This window comes from Nerophis lumbriciformis, linkage group LG33 (assembly GCF_033978685.3).
Source record: "Nerophis lumbriciformis linkage group LG33, RoL_Nlum_v2.1, whole genome shotgun sequence".
Lineage (NCBI taxonomy): Eukaryota > Metazoa > Chordata > Actinopteri > Syngnathiformes > Syngnathidae > Nerophis > Nerophis lumbriciformis.
Window position 1 is genome coordinate 17,934,867 of NC_084580.2, and position 20,163 is coordinate 17,955,029.

The 20,163-nt window shown below is 39.4% G+C and overlaps 1 protein-coding gene across 3 annotated transcripts in view; it reads left to right on the forward strand.

Moving 5' to 3' along the window:
• Window positions 1-10,519: 10,519 nt before the first annotated feature.
• LOC133575955 (nipped-B-like protein A) overlaps window positions 10,520-20,163 on the forward strand; it is a 113,818-nt gene continuing 104,174 nt past the window's right edge. For all 3 annotated transcript variants that reach the window (XM_061928903.1, XM_061928904.1, XM_061928905.1), the window contains exon 1: window positions 10,520-10,919. The gene's annotated coding sequence lies outside the window, so the exon portion shown is untranslated. The remainder of the gene's footprint in view (window positions 10,920-20,163) is intronic.

Below are 20,163 nucleotides of genomic sequence, written 5' to 3' on the forward strand. Positions count from 1 at the left end.
TTCCGTTTTCTTAGTGTTGAGTTGCAAGAAGTTAGCGGACATCCATTGTTTAATTTCATTAAGACACGCCTCCAGCTGACTACAATCCGGCGTGTTGGTCAGCTTTAGGGGCATGTAGAGTTGGGTGTCATCAGCATAACAATGAAAGCTAACACCGTATTTGCGTATGATGTCGCCTAGCGGCAGCATGTAAGTACTAAGGAGTGCGGGGCCAAGAACCGAACCCTGAGGAACTCCGCACGTTACCTTAACATAGTTCGAGGTCACATTATTATGGGAGACGCACTGCATCCTGTCAGTAAGATAAGAGTTAAACCACGACAAGGCTAAGTCTGACATACCAATACGTGTTTTGATACGCTCTAATAAAATTTTATGATCGACGGTATCGAAAGCAGCGCTAAGATCAAGAAGCAGCAACATAGATGACGCATCAGAATCCATCGTTAGCAGTAGATCATTAGTCATTTTTGCGAGGGCTGTCTCCGTAGAGTGATTTGCCCTGAAACCGGATTGAAAAGGTTCACAGAGATTGTTAGACACTAAGTGTTCATTTAGCTGCTGTGCGACAATTTTTTCGAGGATTTTCGAGATAAACGGAAGGTGGGACACCGGCCGGTAGTTTACCATGAGGTCAGGATCAAGGTTAGGTCTTTTGAGCAGAGGATGAATAACCGCTTTCTTGAATGCTAGTGGAACAGTGCCAGAGGAAAGTGATAAGTTTATAATATTTAGCACTGATGGACCAAATAATACAAAAAGCTCCTTGATAAGTTTCCCAGGAAATGGGTCAAGTAAACATGTTGTTTGTTTTGTCCCATTAACACATCTTAACAATTCCTCTAATGTTAACAAGCCAAATGTTCTTGTTCTATTGGCAGATAATTTTGCTTAGTTCAAATAAAATACCCCTCATTTTTGTATTTTTTTTCTTGTTTTTGAACACTGACTTTTTGCAGTGCAGGCATTGGTGTATAAACGTGTGTTTAGTTGCTGAGGTTTAGGGATGTCTGATAATGGCTTTTTTGCCGATATCCGATATTCCGATATTGTCCAACTCTTAATTACCGATACCAATATTAACCAATACCGATGTATACAGTCGTGGATCTAACACATTATTATGCCTAATATGGACAACCAGGTATAGTGAAGATAAGATCCTTTAAAAAAAAAAAAATCAATTAAATAAAATAAGATAAATAAATTAAATACATTTTCTTGAATAAAAAAGAAAGTAAAACAATAAAAAAACAGTTACATAGAAAGTAGTAATAATGAAAATGAGTAAAATATAACTGTTAAAGGTTAGTACTATTAGTGGACCAGCAGCACGCACAATCATGTGTGCTTACGGACTGTATCCCTTGCAGACTGTATTGATATATATTGATATATAATGTAGGAACCAGAATATTAATAACAGAAAGAAACAACCCTTTTGTGTGAATGAGTGTAAATGGGGAGGGAGTTTTTTGGGGTTGGTGCACTAATTGTAAGTGTATCTTGTGTTTTTTATGTTGATTTAATAAAAATAAAAATAAAAAACCGATACCAATAATAAAAAAAGCAGATACCGATCATTTCCGATATTACATTTTTAAAGCATTTATCGGCCGATAATATCGGCAGGCCGATTTTATCAGACATCTCTACTGAGGTTTATTTGTCCATCGATCAAAGATGCACATCAATGAAGGAGATAAAAAAAAAGAAAATAAATAAAAGGGGGCCTGTATGCTCTCATTCTTCAGTGTGCGGCCCTCGGTAGAAACAGTTTGACACTCCTGCATTGCAAAAAGTCAGTGTTCAAAAACAAGAACAAAAAAATACATAAAATGAGGGGTATTTTACTTGAACTAAGCAAAATTATCTGCCAATAGAACAAGAAAATTTGGCTTGTCAAGACTTTCCAAAACAAGTAAAATTAGCTAACCTCAATGTACCCAAAAATACCTTAAAATAAGTATATTCTCACTAATAACAAGTGCACTTTTCTTGGTAGAAAAAACAAATATGAGACCTTTTTTCTCAATATGTTGAAAAATATTCTTAAATTAAGTAAATGCTAGTGCCATTATCTTGACATGGCACTAGCCACTCAGTGGCCTAGTGGTTAGAGTGTCCGCCCTGAGATCGGTAGGTTGTGAGTTCAAACCCCGGCCGAGTCATACCAAAGACTATAAAAATGGGACCCATTACCTCCCTGCTTGGCACTCAGCATCAAGGGTTGGAATCACCAAAAATGATTCCCGGGCGCAGCACCGCTGCTGCCCACTGCTCCCCTCACCTCCCAGGGGGTGAACAAGGGGATGGGTCAAATGCAGAGGACAAATTTCACCACACCTAGTGTGTGTGTGACAATTATTGGGACTTTAACTTATAATGATATGCGCTCGGCATAACATTTCTTGCATTTTCCCATCGATAACATGACATCATCACGCCAAGTGGTGCTCTTTCAGTCAATTAGTGCGCAAGGAATATACATATATATACAGTAAATATATATTTACAGCCCGGTCCCCAACCAATTTTTTTTTTTTTATTGTAATTTTGAAGAATTTATCTGAATGTGCATGAACGATTTCTGTTCAAAATCGTTTGAAATGTCACATGTTAAATGTTTAAATATTAACTGTCAGGTTTACTGTACTGTGCCAACTGTACTACTATATGAGTACGTATTTTCTATTGTTTCATTAAAAATAAAAAAGCAACGTTTTAATTGTGAGACACAATTGTGTCAAAATCGTGATTTTTTTTGTTTCTCCCAGGGAAACCATTCTCCCAAATTTCTCCCGATTTCCACCCGGCCAACAATATTGGGGGCGTGCCTTAAAGTCACTGCCTTTAGCGTCCTCTACAACCTGTCGTCACGTCTGCTTTTCCTCCATACAAACAACGTGCCGGCCCTGTCACATAATATATATGGCTTTTACATACACTTAAGTGAATGCAAACATACTTGGTCAACAGCCATACAGGTCACACTGAGGGTGGTTGTATAAACAACTTTAACACTGTTACAAATATGCGCCACACTGTGAACCCACACCAAACAAGAATGACAAACACATTTCGGGAGAACATCCGCACCGTAACACAACATAAACACAACACAACAAATACCCAGAACTCCTTGCAGCACTAACTCTTCCGGGACGCTACAATATACACCCCCGCTACCACCAAACCCCGCCCCCACCCAACCCAACCCCTGACCAAATTTTTTTTATTGTAATTTTGAAGAATTTATCTGAATGTGCATGAACTATTGCTGTTCAAAATTGTTTGAAATATTAAATGTTTGAATATTAACTGTCAGTTTACTGTACTGTGCCAACTGTGCTCATATGAGTACATCGTTTCTATTGTTTCATTGAAAATAAAACAGCAAAGTCCATTTGGCTGTCATCTGTTTTAATTATGAGACACAATTGTGTCAAAGTCATGATTTTTTATTTCATGCTTGAAATAAGAAATTCTTACTTTGAAAAAGTAGTTTTATACTTGTGAGTGTTGATGACACAGCTTTGCAACAGTTGATATTCTAGTTTCAAGCATGTTTTACTCAATATAGGTCATCAAATCTCAGCAACAAGCTGTAATATCTTACTGAGATCATTTAGGACCAAAACACTTAAAACAAGTAAAACATCCATCCATCCATCCATTTTCTACCGCTTATTCCCTTCGGGGTCGCTGGAGCCTATCTCAGCTACAATCGAGCGGAAGGCGGGGTACACCCTGGACAAGTCGCCACCTCATCGCAGACAGACAACATTCACACTCACATTCAAACACTCTAACATAAAATCTGCTTAGTGAGAAGAATTATCTTATCAGACAGAAAATAAGCAAATATCACCCTTATTTGAGATATTTAATCTTACTTAGATTTCAGTTTTTGCAGTGTGCTGTAGAATAATGAACTTTAAATCCATCCATCCATCCATTTTCCACCGCTTATTCCCTTTTGGGGTGGCGGGGGGCGCTGGAGCCTATCTCAGCTACAATCGGGCGGAAGGCGGGGTACACCCTGGACAAGTCGCCACCTCATCGCAGGGCCAACACAGATAGACAGACAACATTCACACTCTAGGGCCAATTTAGTGTTGCCAATCAACCTATCCCCAGGTGCATGTCTTTGGAAGTGGGAGGAAGCCGGAGTACCCGGAGGGAACCCACGCAGTCACGGGGAGGACATGCAAACTCCACACAGAAAGATCCCGAGCCCGGGATTGAACCCAAGACTACTCAGGACCTTCGTATTGTGAGGCAGATGCACTAACCCAGGGGTCGGCAACCCGCGGGGAGCTTTTTAAAAAATGTATAAAAAATGGAAAAAGATGAGGGGAAAAAAAATCTATTTTTTGTTTTAACATGGTTTCTGTAGGAGGACAAACATGACACAAGCCTCCCTAAATGTTACAAAGCACACTGTTTATATTAAACATGCTTCACTGATTCGGGTATTTGGCGAGCGCCGTTTTGGCCTACTAATTTTGGCGGTCCTTGAACTCACCTAGTTTGTTTACATGTATAACTTTCTCCGACTTTCTAGGACGTGTTTTATGCCACTTCTTTTTCTGTCTAATTTTGTCCACCAAACTTTCAACGTTGTGCATGAAAGGTGAGTTTTGTTGATGTTTTTTACTTGTGTGGAGTGCTAATATGCAGTGTTGGGACTAACGCGTTGGCAGGGCCGGCCCGTGGCATAGGCCGTATAGGCAAATGCTAAGGGCGCCGTCCATCAGGGGGCGCCACGCAAGTGCCACAAATGTTGGAGAGAAAAAAAAAAAAAAAGAGAAAAAAAGGTGGTACTATTATTTCTAAATACAAAAAATAATCCCACGTTAATTAAAATGCAAAGTAAAGCCTATTTAATAGAAATATTATTTGTTACAACATCCCCCCCCCCGCACGGTGCGCCCCCTCCCTTCCCGTATCATGACTCTTTTTGGACGTCACCACATCAAAAAATCAACACAAGATGTCAAAACGGCCAAAACTGTCAGGTGCCCAGGGAAGAAAAAAGAGAAAAGAAGAGGAGGAGAAACGAGAAAAGACAGAGGTAGCAGTAGGTAACGTTAGCCTACATGAAATTATTTGTCTGTTACAGAATGTGATAGGAACCTGGCTTTTTAGCATTAAGCTAATGTTACATGAGTCGGCAATTGCTAATCAATAAATAGCTAGTTCTGTTTTAACGTCGGGTTAATATTGTGGAGGGGGCTAAATTGTTATGGAAAATAATAATGTAACGTTAGGTAATTACAGTACTCCCACCTACATTCCTCTGGGACATTTGTATTAGATATTTTAAGCAGGTGTTTTTTGTTTACATTGTTATTGCCTTCTGGTTAGCTAATGTTTGCCCTGCAGGTAATAGTCACTTTTCCACCCCTTTATATATTAGGTATAGTTGTAAGTAAAAAAAAAAAGGTCAAAGACAAAGCTATTCGGTTTCTTGTGAGTATATACACTTCACTGCCGATGTGGGCGGGGGCGCCACCTAAAACCTTGCCTAGGGCGCCAGATTGGTTAGGGCCGGGCCTGCGCGTTAGTAACGCGTTACTGTAACGCCGTTAGTTTCGCGTTACTGTAACGCCGTTAGTTTCGGCGGTAACTAGTAATCTAACGCGTTATTTTTTTTTATTCAGTAATTTAGTTACCGTTACTACATGATGCGTTACTGCGTTATTTTACGTTACTTTTGATGTAGTATCGGCTAGAAACAGAAGCGCTGCGGTGTCGTTCTTCTGAATCTTCCTCTGTGACAAGCCGGAGAGAAGAAAAGAGGCCCGGGCTATGTGTGTGTGTGTGTGTGTGGGTGTGGGGAGGGGATGAGGCACACAATTGATCCGCGGTTTGATATATGAAACAAAAAAAAAAGTTGTTGTCACGTTCAGTCCACACACAGCGTGGTCATGGCGAGCGGAGTAACGGAGGAGCTTGAACGCCCCCGCCATTGAATCGGTGTGTTTATAAGTGCAGACTCGGTTGTGCAAAACGAGGGTTTTAAACACATGCTGAACGTGCTTGAACCACGTTACGACATCCCGTCGCGCACCCACTTCAGCAATAAGATTGTGCCAGATCTTTATGAGCAGGAGAAGAAAAAAGTTGTGGATGAACTATCCCGAGCATCAGCTGTTGCGCTCATAACAGACGGGTGGACGTCCAGCGGAACTATAAGCGCTCACTTCATCACAGCAGACTGGGAGATGAGAAGACACGCCCCCTCTACGAGAGTCACCTTGCGCAGGTACTGACACAAGCAGTGGAGGAATGGAAGATAAAGATATCCCAGTCACACGTGATAATGCCAAAAATCAAATAATTACAGAGAATGAGGCAGGACTGGGACCACAGATAGGTGCTTTGCACATGTAGTGAATTTGGCATCACAGAAGGGAATCTCAGTCAATAGGATGGAGCGCCTCTTTGGGAGGATCAGGAAGGTTTCTTACTTCCACCCAAGCACAACAGCTGCTCATGTGCTTAAGACAAAGCAAGAAATGCTAAAGCTGCCTACTCACACATGATGTCCCAACGAGGTGGAACTCCACTTATGATATGTTGGAGCAGCAGGCAGCTATGTACTCTGCATTGACCCACAACACCCTGAAGACAAATGTCACCCTGTCTGATGATGATGTGAGAGTGGCAGGTGAGGTCCTCCAGGTGCTTAAACCCCTCAAAAGTGTTCCATCTCTACTGAGCACTGAAACTTCACCATCTGTGTCAATGATCCTGCCACTGAAAACAAGGATTCTACAATCCATGGCTCCAAGTGTGGAAGACAGCAGCATCACTCCAGATGTCAGGCTTTATGTTTCAAGGAAGATGATGTGCCTTCTTATGTTGCACTTTAACTTGTTTTTTATTCATGGTCATTGGTCCAAGTTTAAAGAAAGGAGGAATGCCTTTTTATGTTGCACTGTTTTTCATTAATTATGTTAAAAGGAAAATAAAAATGTATGTCAAGTTGATCAACAGATTGTATTATTCTCCAGTGCAATAACAGTACTGAAATGAAGGCAAAAAGGGCATTAATGGGAGCTTTAAAAAAAAAGAAGAAAAAAAGAAGTAACTAAATAGTTACTTTTCACAGTAACGCATTACTTTTTGGTGTAAGTAACTGAGTTAGTAACTGAGTTACTTTTGAAATAAAGTAACTAGTAACTAGTTACTGGTTTTCAGTAACTAACCCAACACTGCTAATATGACATATTTGGTCACTGCATGACTGCAAGCTAATCGTTTATTGTCATTATGCCTCATTTGTAGCTATATTTGAGGTCATTTAGTTTCCTTTAATTCAATTTATATCTCATGACACACTATCTGTATGTAATATGGCTTTTAATTTTTTGCGGCTCCAGACAGATGTGTTTTTGGTCCAATATGGCTCTTTCAACATTTTGGGTTGCCGACCCCTGCACTCAGGCCCGGCCCTAACCAATCTGGCGCCCTAGGCAAGATTTGAGGTGGCGCCCCCCCACATCGGCAGTGAAGTGTATATACTCACAAGAACCCGAATAGCTTTGTCTTTGACCCTTTTTTTTTTACTTACAACTATACCTAATATATAAAGGGGTGGAAAAGTGACTATTACCTGCAGGGCAAACATTAGCTAACCAGAAGTCAATAATGTAAACAAAAAACACCTGCTTAAAAGATCTAATACAAATGTCCCTGAGGAATGTAAGGTGGGAGTACTGTAATTACCTAACGTTATATTATTATTTTCCATAACAATTTAGCCCCCTCCACAATATTAACCCGACGTTAAAACAGAACTAGCTATTTATTGATTAGCAATTGCCGAATCATGTAACATTAGCTTAATGCTAAAAAGCCAGGTTACTATCACATTCTGTAACAGACAAATAATTTCATGTAGGCTAACGTTACCTACCTGCTACCTCTGTCTTTTCTCGTTTCTCCTCCTCTTCTTTTCTCTTTTTTCTTCCCTGGGCACCTGACAGTTTTGGCCGTTTTGACATCTTGTGTTGATTTTTTGATGTGGTGACGTCCAAAAAGAGTCATGATACAGGAGGGGGGGGGGGGGGGGCGTAATGTTGTAACAAATAATATTTCTATTAAATAGGCTTTATTTTGCATTTTAATTAACGTGGGATTATTTTTTGTATTTAGAAATAATAGTACCAACTTTCTTTCTTTTTTTTTTTTTTCTCCAACATTTGTAGCACTGGCGTGGCGCCCCCTGATGGACGGCGTCCTTAGCATTTGCCTATACGGCCTATGCCACGGGCCGGCCCTGTGCCTCATTTGTAGCTATATCTGAGGTCATTTAGTTTCCTTTAATTCAATTTATATCTCATGACACACTATCTGTATGTAATATGGCTTTTAATTTTTTGCGGCTCCAGACAGATGTGTTTTTGGTCCAATATGGCTCTTTCAACATTTTGGGTTGCCGACCCCTGCACTCAGGCCGGCCCTAACCAATCTGGCGCCCTAGGCAAGATTTTAGGTGGCGCCCCCCCACATCGGCAGTGAAGTGTATATACTCACAAGAACCCGAATAGCTTTGTCTTTGACCTTTTTTTTTTTTTACTTACAACTATACCTAATATATAAAGGGGTGGAAAAGTGACTATTACCTGCAGGGCAAACATTAGCTAACCAGAAGGCAATAATGTAAACAAAAAACACCTGCTTAAAAGATCTAATACAAATGTCCCTGAGGAATGTAAGGTGGGAGTACTGTAATTACCTAACGTTACATTATTATTTTCCATAACAATTTAGCCCCCTCCACAATATTAACCCGACGTTAAAACAGAACTAGCTATTTATTGATTAGCAATTGCCGAATCATGTAACATTAGCTTAATGCTAAAAAGCCAGGTTACTATCACATTCTGTAACAGACAAATAATTTCATGTAAGCTAACGTTACCTACCTGCTACCCCTGTCTTATCTCGTTTCTCCTCCTCTTCTTTTCTCTTTTTTCTTCCTTGGGCACCTGACAGTTTTGGCCGTTTTGACATCTTGTGTTGATTTTTTGATGTGGTGACGTCCAAAAAGAGTCATGATACAGGAAGGGAGGGGGGGGGGGGGGGCGTAATGTTGTAACAAATAATATTTCTATTAAATAGGCTTTACTTTGCATTTTAATTAACGTGGGATTATTTTTTGTATTTAGAAATAATAGTACCAACTTTCTTTCTTTTTTTTTTTTCTCCAACATTTGTGGCACTGGCGTGGCGCCCCCTGATGGACGGCGCCCTTAGCATTTGCCTATACGGCCTATGCCACGGGCCGGCCCTGTGCCTCATTTGTAGCTATATTTGAGGTCATTTAGTTTCCTTTAATTCAATTTATATGTCATGACACACTATCTGTATGTAATATGGCTTTTAATTTTTTGCGGCTCCAGACAGATGTGTTTTTGGTCCAATATGGCTCTTTCAACATTTTGGGTTGCCGACCCCTGCACTCAGGCCCGGCCCTAACCAATCTGGCGCCCTAGGCAAGATTTTAGGTGGCGCCCCCCCACATCGGCAGTGAAGTGTATATACTCACAAGAACCCGAATAGCTTTGTCTTTGACCTTTTTTTTTTTTTTTACTTACAACTATACCTAATATATAAAGGGGTGGAAAAGTGACTATTACCTGCAGGGCAAACATTAGCTAACCAGAAGGCAATAATGTAAACAAAAAACACCTGCTTAAAAGATCTAATACAAATGTCCCTGAGGAATGTAAGGTGGGAGTACTGTAATTACCTAACGTTACATTATTATTTTCCATAACAATTTAGCCCCCTCCACAATATTAACCCGACGTTAAAACAGAACTAGCTATTTATTGATTAGCAATTGCCGAATCATGTAACATTAGCTTAATGCTAAAAAGCCAGGTTACTATCACATTCTGTAACAGACAAATAATTTCATGTAAGCTAACGTTACCTACCTGCTACCTCTGTCTTATCTCGTTTCTCCTCCTCTTCTTTTCTCTTTTTTCTTCCTTGGGCACCTGACAGTTTTGGCCGTTTTGACATCTTGTGTTGATTTTTTGATGTGGTGACGTCCAAAAAGAGTCATGATACGGGAAGGGAGGGGGCGCACCGTGCGGGGGGAGGAGGGGGGGGCGTAATGTTGTAACAAATAATATTTCTATTAAATAGGCTTTACTTTGCATTTTAATTAACGTGAGATTATTTTTTGTATTTAGAAATAATAGTAACAACTTTTTTTTTTCTCCAACATTTGTGGCACTGGCATGGCGCCCCCTGATGGACGGCGCCCTTAGCATTTGCCTATACGGCCTATGCCACGGGCCGGCCCTGCCTGCACTAACCCCTCTTCCCCCGCGCTGCCCAACTTTAAATCTGTTCGTTTAATATTTCGACGTAAATAAAAAAAACTAAGTGAACAAACCTTGCCTTGTAGCGCCATCTAGCGGCAAGCAGGGGCCGCCGCCGCCGCCTGGCATTTTTGTTTGGCGCCGATGGAGGGAGTCACTCGTGAGATCTTTGGTCAGTCAGACGGCAGCACTTCCGGTCGGCATTTTGTTCTACGAGAGGAGAGACTCTCGGTGATCGCAACAATCGTCATATTCCTTGTTTACGCTCCCCAAAAATTGGCCGCGCTCGCCGCTCACGTCGGCGCGGACGGACTGAAAACACCCGACGAACGGACGCTTTTTTTGGGCGAGCCTACGCGGAGGTATTCAAGCCGTGGGTGACGGAAGAAGACGCGACTCAGCCCCGACCCAGGATTATTGTTGATAGCTAGCAGGCTAGCTAGCTCGGCGGCTAGCTGGCAAAGCCAATCGAGTTCCTTCTGGAAGGAGCTGCGAGAGAAGAAAGGGGGAGCTAGAGGCACGGAATCCAGCTAAAAACATTCCCCTCCCTTTGGGTGCGACATTTTGAAGGTAAACTCGCTACTCACCTGGTGCAAAAAAAACAAAACGCCATTATAAACAACAAGGCTATCATTTACCTTTGCTGAGAGACCACCTACGGCGTCGTTAACAGATGCTAGTGGGGCTAGCCGAGCTCTTACCCCAGCCAGGCGCTCGGCCTCAACTACATGTCATTTGTGGACCTCAGGGAACCGGGCCGTTCGCCTCGGAGCTGGAATGTGCACCATTGCTTTTTGCCCGCCTGTCCGCTTTCGACAACACGTCCCACTCGCTTGAGCGAGCAGCTAAAGCAGCGTTAGCCGCCGTTTACCCCCAGCGCTAACCTGCAACATTTGTGCCCTTTTCCTTTTTTGGACGCCAACTTCACAACACTTGCGGCTAGTTAGCGCCACTATAAAACTTTGGGTTTATAGTGTCCCAAAAAAAACAAAACACAAAAAAGACAACGCATACACATTCCACAGTAAATCTCCATATAAAGTGGTACCGCTCCGTGTTAGCATTCCCGTAGCATTAGCATTATCCGTCAACAGACAACAACTCCGTAGAAGTTTGGTATAGCACATTGTTTTTCAACCTTTTTAAAACCAAGGCTCATTTTTTTTTAGCGTTGAAATCACTAAAAAACGAAACTCAGTTGACAGTAAAAAAGTCGTTGTCGCAATTTGCTGGATATGACTTTAAACCATAACCAAGCCTGCATCACTATAGCTCTTGACTCAAAGTAGGTGTACTGTCATGACCTGTCACATCACCCCCTGCCTTATTTTGAGTTTTTTTTGCCGTTTTCCTGTGTGTAGTGTTTTAGTTCTTGTATTGCGCTCCTTTTTTGGTGGCTTTTTCTCTTTTTTTTGGTATTTTGGTGTCTTCCTTTGAGCGATATTTCCCACATCTACCGTATTTTTCGGACTATAAGTCGCAGTTTTTTTCATAGTTTGGCCAGGGGTGCGACTTATGTGCGAAATTATTAACAAATTACCGTAAAATATATCAAATAATATTATTTAGAGAGACTCGACGTATAAGATTTCATCAGATTTGGCGATTAGGAGTGACAGATTGTTTGGTAAACGTATAGCATGTTCTATATGTTAGAGTTATGTGAATGATTCTTACCATAATATGTTACGTTAACATACCAGGCACGTTCTCAGTTGGTTATTTGTGCATCATATGGCGTACACTTATTCAGCCTGCTGTTCACTATTCTTTATTTATTTTAAATTGCCTTTCAAATGTCTATTCTTGGTGTTGGGTTTTATCAAATAAATTTCCCCCAAAAATGCGACTTATACTCCAGTGCGACTTATATATGTTTTTTTTCCTTCTTTATTATGCATTTTCGGCAGGTGCGACTTATTCTCCGGAGCGACTTATACTCCGAAAAATACACAACTTTGTTTTAGCAATCAAGAATGTGTTTATATATATATATTTTTTTATCAATCCATGTTTCAATCAATGTTTATTTATATAGCCTTTATACAGCCCTAAATCACAAGTGTCTCAAAGGGCTGCACAAGCCACAACGACATCCGCGGTACAGAGCTCACATAAGGGCAAGGAAAAACTCCCAACCCCAATGGGACGTCAATGTAAATGACTATGAGAAACCTTGGAGAGGACCGCATATGTGGGTGACCCCAAAAAGAGAACGCATACACATTCCACAGTAAATCTCCATATAAAGTGGTACCGCTCCGTGTTAGCATTCCCGTAGCATTAGCATTATCCGTCAACAGACAACAACTCCGTAGAAGTTTGGTATAGCACATTGTTTTTCAACCTTTTTAAAACCAAGGCTCATTTTTTTAGCGTTGAAATCACTAAAAAACGAAACTCAGTTGACAGTAAAAAAGTCGTTGTCGCAATTTGCTGGATATGACTTTAAACCATAACCAAGCATGCATCACTATAGCTCTTGACTCAAAGTAGGTGTACTGTCATGACCTGTCACATCACCCCCTGCCTTATTTTGAGGTTTTTTTTTGCCGTTTTTCTGTGTGTAGTGTTTTAGTTCTTGTATTGCGCTCCTTTTTTGGTGGCTTTTTCTCTTTTTTTTGGTATTTTGGTGTCTTCCTTTGAGCGATATTTCCCACATCTACCGTATTTTTCGGACTATAAGTCGCAGTTTTTTTCATAGTTTGGCCAGGGGTGCGACTTATGTGCGAAATTATTAACAAATTACCGTAAAATATATCAAATAATATTATTTAGAGAGACTCGACGTATAAGATTTCATCAGATTTGGCGATTAGGAGTGACAGATTGTTTGGTAAACGTATAGCATGTTCTATATGTTAGAGTTATTTGAATGATTCTTACCATAATATGTTACGTTAACATACCAGGCACGTTCTCAGTTGGTTATTTGTGCATCATATAACGTACACTTATTCAGCCTGTTGTTCACTATTCTTTATTTATTTTAAATTGCCTTTCAAATGTCTATTCTTGGTGTTGGGTTTTATCAAATACATTTCCCCCAAAAATGCGACTTATACTCCAGTGCGACTTATATATGTTTTTTTTCCTTCTTTATTATGCATTTTCGGCAGGTGCGACTTATACTCCGGAGCGACTTATACTCCGAAAAATACACAACTTTGTTTTAGCAATCAAGAATGTATATATATATATTTTTTTATCTATCAATGTTTCAATCAATGTTTATTTATATAGCCTTTATATAGCCCTAAATCACAAGTGTCTCAAAGGGCTGCACAAGCCACAACGACATCCGCGGTACAGAGCTCACATAAGGGCAAGGAAAAACTCCCAACCCCAATGGGACGTCAATGTAAATGACTATGAGAAACCTTGGAGAGGACCGCATATGTGGGTGACCCCAAAAAGAGAACGCATACACATTCCACAGTAAATCTCCATATAAAGTGGTACCGCTCCGTGTTAGCATTCCCGTAGCATTAGCATTATCCGTCAACAGACAACAACTCCGTAGAAGTTTGGTATAGCACATTGTTTTTCAACCTTTTTAAAACCAAGGCTCATTTTTTTTAGCGTTGAAATCACTAAAAAAACGAAACTCAGTTGACAGTAAAAAAGTCGTTGTCGCAATTTGCTGGATATGACTTTAAACCATAACCAAGCATGCATCACTATAGCTCTTGACTCAAAGTAGGTGTACTGTCATGACCTGTCACATCACCCCCTGCCTTATTTTGAGTTTTTTTTTTGCCGTTTTCCTGTGTGTAGTGTTTTAGTTCTTGTATTGCGCTCCTTTTTTGGTGGCTTTTTCTCTTTTTTTTGGTATTTTGGTGTCTTCCTTTGAGCGATATTTCCCACATCTACCGTATTTTTCGGACTATAAGTCGCAGTTTTTTTCATAGTTTGGCTAGGGGTGCGACTTATGTGCGAAATTATTAACAAATTACCGTAAAATATATCAAATAATATTATTTAGAGAGACTCGACGTATAAGATTTCATCAGATTTGGCGATTAGGAGTGACAGATTGTTTGGTAAACGTATAGCATGTTCTATATGTTAGAGTTATTTGAATGATTCTTACCATAATATGTTACGTTAACATACCAGGCACGTTCTCAGTTGGTTATTTGTGCATCATATGGCGTACACTTATTCAGCCTGTTGTTCACTATTCTTTATTTATTTTAAATTGCCTTTCAAATGTCTATTCTTGGTGTTGGCTTTTATCAAATAAATTTCCCCCAAAAATGCGACTTATACTCCAGTGCGACTTATATATGTTTTTTTCCCTTCTTTATTATGCATTTTCGGCAGGTGCGACTTATACTCCGAAAAATACACAACTTTGTTTTAGCAATCAAGAATGTGTATATATATATATATTTTTTTATCAATCAATGTTTCAATCAATGTTTATTTATATAGCCTTTATATAGCCCTAAATCACAAGTGTCTCAAAGGGCTGCACAAGCCACAACGACATCCGCGGTACAGAGCTCACATAAGGGCAAGGAAAAACTCCCAACCCCAATGGGACGTCAATGTAAATGACTATGAGAAACCTTGGAGAGGACCGCATATGTGGGTGACCCCAAAAAGAGAACGCATACACATTCCACAGTAAATCTCCATATAAAGTGGTACCGCTCCGTGTTAGCATTCCCGTAGCATTAGCATTATCCGTCAACAGACAACAACTCCGTAGAAGTTTGGTATAGCACATTGTTTTTCAACCTTTTTAAAACCAAGGCTCATTTTTTTTAGCATTGAAATCACTAAAAAACGAAACTCAGTTGACAGTAAAAAAGTCGTTGTCGCAATTTGCTGGATATGACTTTAAACCATAACCAAGCATGCATCACTATAGCTCTTGACTCAAAGTAGGTGTACTGTCACGACCTGTCACATCACCCCCTGCCTTATTTTGAGTTTTTTTTTTGCCGTTTTCCTGTGTGTAGTGTTTTAGTTCTTGTATTGCGCTCCTTTTTTGGTGGCTTTTTCTCTTTTTTTTGGTATTTTGGTGTCTTCCTTTGAGCGATATTTCCCACATCTACCGTATTTTTCGGACTATAAGTCGCAGTTTTTTTCATAGTTTGGCCAGGGGTGCGACTTATGTGCGAAATTATTAACAAATTACCGTAAAATATATCAAATAATATTATTTAGAGAGACTCGACGTATAAGATTTCATCAGATTTGGCGATTAGGAGTGACAGATTGTTTGGTAAACGTATAGCATGTTCTATATGTTAGAGTTATTTGAATGATTCTTACCATAATATGTTACGTTAACATACCAGGCACGTTCTCAGTTGGTTATTTGTGCATCATATGGCGTACACTTATTCAGCCTGTTGTTCACTATTCTTTATTTATTTTAAATTGCCTTTCAAATGTCTATTCTTGGTGTTGGGTTTTATCAAATACATTTCCCCCAAAAATGCGACTTATACTCCAGTGCGACTTATATATGTTTTTTTTCCATCTTTATTATGCATTTTCGGCAGGTGCGACTTATACTCCGGAGCGACTTATACTCCGAAAAATACACAACTTTGTTTTAGCAATCAAGAATGTATATATATATATTTTTTTATCAATCAATGTTTCAATCAATGTTTATTTATATAGCCTTTATATAGCCCTAAATCACAAGTGTCTCAAAGGGCTGCACAAGCCACAACGACATCCGCGGTACAGAGCTCACATAAGGGCAAGGAAAAACTCCCAACCCCAATGGGACGTCAATGTAAATGACTATGAGAAACCTTGGAGAGGACCGCATATGTGGGTGACCCCAAAAAGAGAACGCATACACATTCCACAGTAAATCTCCATATAAAGTGGTACCGCTCCGTGTTAGCATTCCCGTAGCATTAGCATTATCCGTCAACAGACAACAACTCCGTAGAAGTTTGGTATAGCACATTGTTTTTCAACCTTTTTAAAACCAAGGCTCATTTTTTAGCGTTGAAATCACTAAAAAACGAAACTCAGTTGACAGTAAAAAAAAAGTCGTTGTCGCAATTTGCTGGATATGACTTTAAACCATAACCAAGCATGCATCACTATAGCTCTTGACTCAAAGTAGGTGTACTGTCATGACCTGTCACATCACCCCCTGCCTTATTTTGAGTTTTTTTTTTGCCGTTTTCCTGTGTGTAGTGTTTTAGTTCTTGTATTGCGCTCCTTTTTTGGTGGCTTTTTCTCTTTTTTTTTGGTATTTTGGTGTCTTCCTTTGAGCGATATTTCCCATATCTACCGTATTTTTCGGACTATAAGTCGCAGTTTTTTTCATAGTTTGGCCAGGGGTGCGACTTATGTGCGAAATTATTAACAAATTACCGTAAAATATATCAAATAATATTATTTAGAGAGACTCGACGTATAAGATTTCATCAGATTTGGCGATTAGGAGTGACAGATTGTTTGGTAAACGTATAGCATGTTCTATATGTTAGAGTTATTTGTATGATTCTTACTATAATATGTTACGTTAACATACCAGGCACATTCTCAGTTGGTTATTTGTGCATCATATGGCGTACACTTATTCAGCCTGTTGTTCACTATTCTTTATTTATTTTAAATTGCCTTTCAAATGTCTATTCTTGGTGTTGGGTTTTATCAAATACATTTCCCCCAAAAATGCGACTTATACTCCAGTGCGACTTATATATGTTTTTTTCCTTCTTTATTATGCATTTTCGGCAGGTGCGACTTATACTCCGGTGCGACTTATACTCCGAAAAATACACAACTTTGTTTTAGCAATCAAGAATGTATATATATATATTTTTTTATCAATCAATGTTTCAATCAATGTTTATTTATATAGCCTTTATATAGCCCTAAATCACAAGTGTCTCAAAGGGCTGCACAAGCCACAACGACATCCGCGGTACAGAGCTCACATAAGGGCAAGGAAAAACTCCCAACCCCAATGGGACGTCAATGTAAATGACTATGAGAAACCTTGGAGAGGACCGCATATGTGGGTGACCCCAAAAAGAGAACGCATACACATTCCACAGTAAATCTCCATATAAAGTGGTACCGCTCCGTGTTAGCATTCCCGTAGCATTAGCATTATCCGTCAACAGACAACAACTCCGTAGAAGTTTGGTATAGCACATTGTTTTTCAACCTTTTTAAAACCAAGGCTCATTTTTTTTTAGCGTTGAAATCACTAAAAAACGAAACTCAGTTGACAGTAATAAAGTCGTTGTCGCAATTTGCTGGATATGACTTTAAACCATAACCAAGCATGCATCACTATAGCTCTTGACTCAAAGTAGGTGTACTGTCATGACCTGTCACATCACCCCCTGCCTTATTTTGAGTTTTTTTTTGCCGTTTTCCTGTGTGTAGTGTTTTAGTTCTTGTATTGCGCTCCTTTTTTGGTGGCTTTTTCTCTTTTTTTTGGTATTTTCCTGTAGCAGTTTCATGTCTTCCTTTGAGCGATATTTCCCACATCTACTGTATTTTTCGGACTATAAGTCGCAGTTTTTTTCATAGTTTGGCCAGGGGTGCGACTTATGTGCGAAATTATTAACAAATTACCGTAAAATATATCAAATAATATTATTTAGAGAGACTCGACGTATAAGATTTCATCAGATTTGGCGATTAGGAGTGACAGATTGTTTGGTAAACGTATAGCATGTTCTATATGTTAGAGTTATTTGAATGATTCTTACCATAATATGTTACGTTAACATACCAGGCACGTTCTCAGTTGGTTATTTGTGCATCATATGGTGTTACACTTATTCAGCCTGTTGTTCACTATTCTTTATTTATTTTAAATTGCCTTTCAAATGTCTATTCTTGGTGTTGGGTTTTATCAAATACATTTCCCCCAAAAATGCGACTTATACTCCAGTGCGACTTATATATGTTTTTTTTCCTTCTTTATTATGCATTTTCGGCAGGTGCGACTTATACTCCGGAGCGACTTATACTCCGAAAAATACACAACTTTGTTTTAGCAATCAAGAATGTATATATATATATTTTTTTATCAATCAATGTTTCAATCAATGTTTATTTATATAGCCTTTATATAGCCCTAAATAACAAGTGTCTCAAAGGGCTGCACAAGCCACAACGACATCCGCGGTACAGAGCTCACATAAGGGCAAGGAAAAACTCCCAACCCCAATGGGACGTCAATGTAAATGACTATGAGAAACCTTGGAGAGGACCGCATATGTGGGTGACCCCAAAAAGAGAACGCATACACATTCCACAGTAAATCTCCATATAAAGTGGTACCGCTCCGTGTTAGCATTCCCGTAGCATTAGCATTATCCGTCAACAGACAACAACTCCGTAGAAGTTTGGTATAGCACATTGTTTTTCAACCTTTTTAAAACCAAGGCTAATTTTTTTTAGCGTTGAAATCACTAAAAAACGAAACTCAGTTGACTGTAAAAAAGTCGTTGTCGCAATTTGCTGGATATGACTTTAAACCATAACCAAGCATGCATCACTATAGCACTTGACTCAAAGTAGGTGTACTGTCATGACCTGTCACATCACCCCCTGCCTTATTTTGAGTTTTTTTTTGCCGTTTTCCTGTGTGTAGTGTTTTAGTTCTTGTATTGCGCTCCTTTTTTGGTGGCTTTTTCTCTTTTTTTTTTGGTATTTTGGTGTCTTCCTTTGAGCGATATTTCCCACATCTACCGTATTTTTCGGACTATAAGTCGCAGTTTTTTTTCATAGTTTGGCCAGGGGTGCGACTTATGTGCGAAATTATTAACAAATTACCGTAAAATATATCAAATAATATTATTTAGAGAGACTCGACGTATAAGATTTCATCAGATTTGGCGATTAGGAGTGACAGATTGTTTGGTAAACGTATAGCATGTTCTACATGTTAGAGTTATTTGAATGATTCTTACCATAATATGTTACGTTAACATACCAGGCACGTTCTCAGTTGGTTATTTGTGCATCATATGGTGTTACACTTATTCAGCCTGTTGTTCACTATTCTTTATTTATTTTAAATTGCCTTTCAAATGTCTATTCTTGGTGTTGGGTTTTATCAAATAAATTTCCCCCAAAAATGCGACTTATACTCCAGTGCGACTTATATATGTTTTTTTTCCTTCTTTATTATGCATTTTCGGCAGGTGCGACTTATACTCCGGAGCGACTTATACTCCGAAAAATACACAACTTTGTTTTAGCAATCAAGAATGTATATATATATATTTTTTTTTATCAATCAATGTTTCAATCAATGTTTATTTATATAGTCTTTATATAGCCCTAAATCACAAGTGTCTCAAAGGGCTGCACAAGCCACAACGACATCCGCGGTACAGAGCTCACATAAGGGCAAGGAAAAACTCCCAACCCCAATGGGACGTCAATGTAAATGACTATGAGAAACCTTGGAGAGGACCGCATATGTGGGTGACCCCAAAAAGAGAACGCATACACATTCCACAGTAAATCTCCATATAAAGTGGTACCGCTCCGTGTTAGCATTCCCGTAGCATTAGCATTATCCGTCAACAGACAACAACTCCGTAGAAGTTTGGTATAGCACATTGTTTTTCAACCTTTTTAAAACCAAGGCTCATTTTTTTAGCGTTGAAATCACTAAAAAACGAAACTCAGTTGACAGTAAAAAAGTCGTTGTCGCAATTTGCTGGATATGACTTTAAACCATAACCAAGCATGCATCACTATAGCTCTTGACTCAAAGTAGGTGTACTGTCATGACCTGTCACATCACCCCCTGCCTTATTTTGAGTTTTTTTTTGCCGTTTTCCTGTGTGTAGTG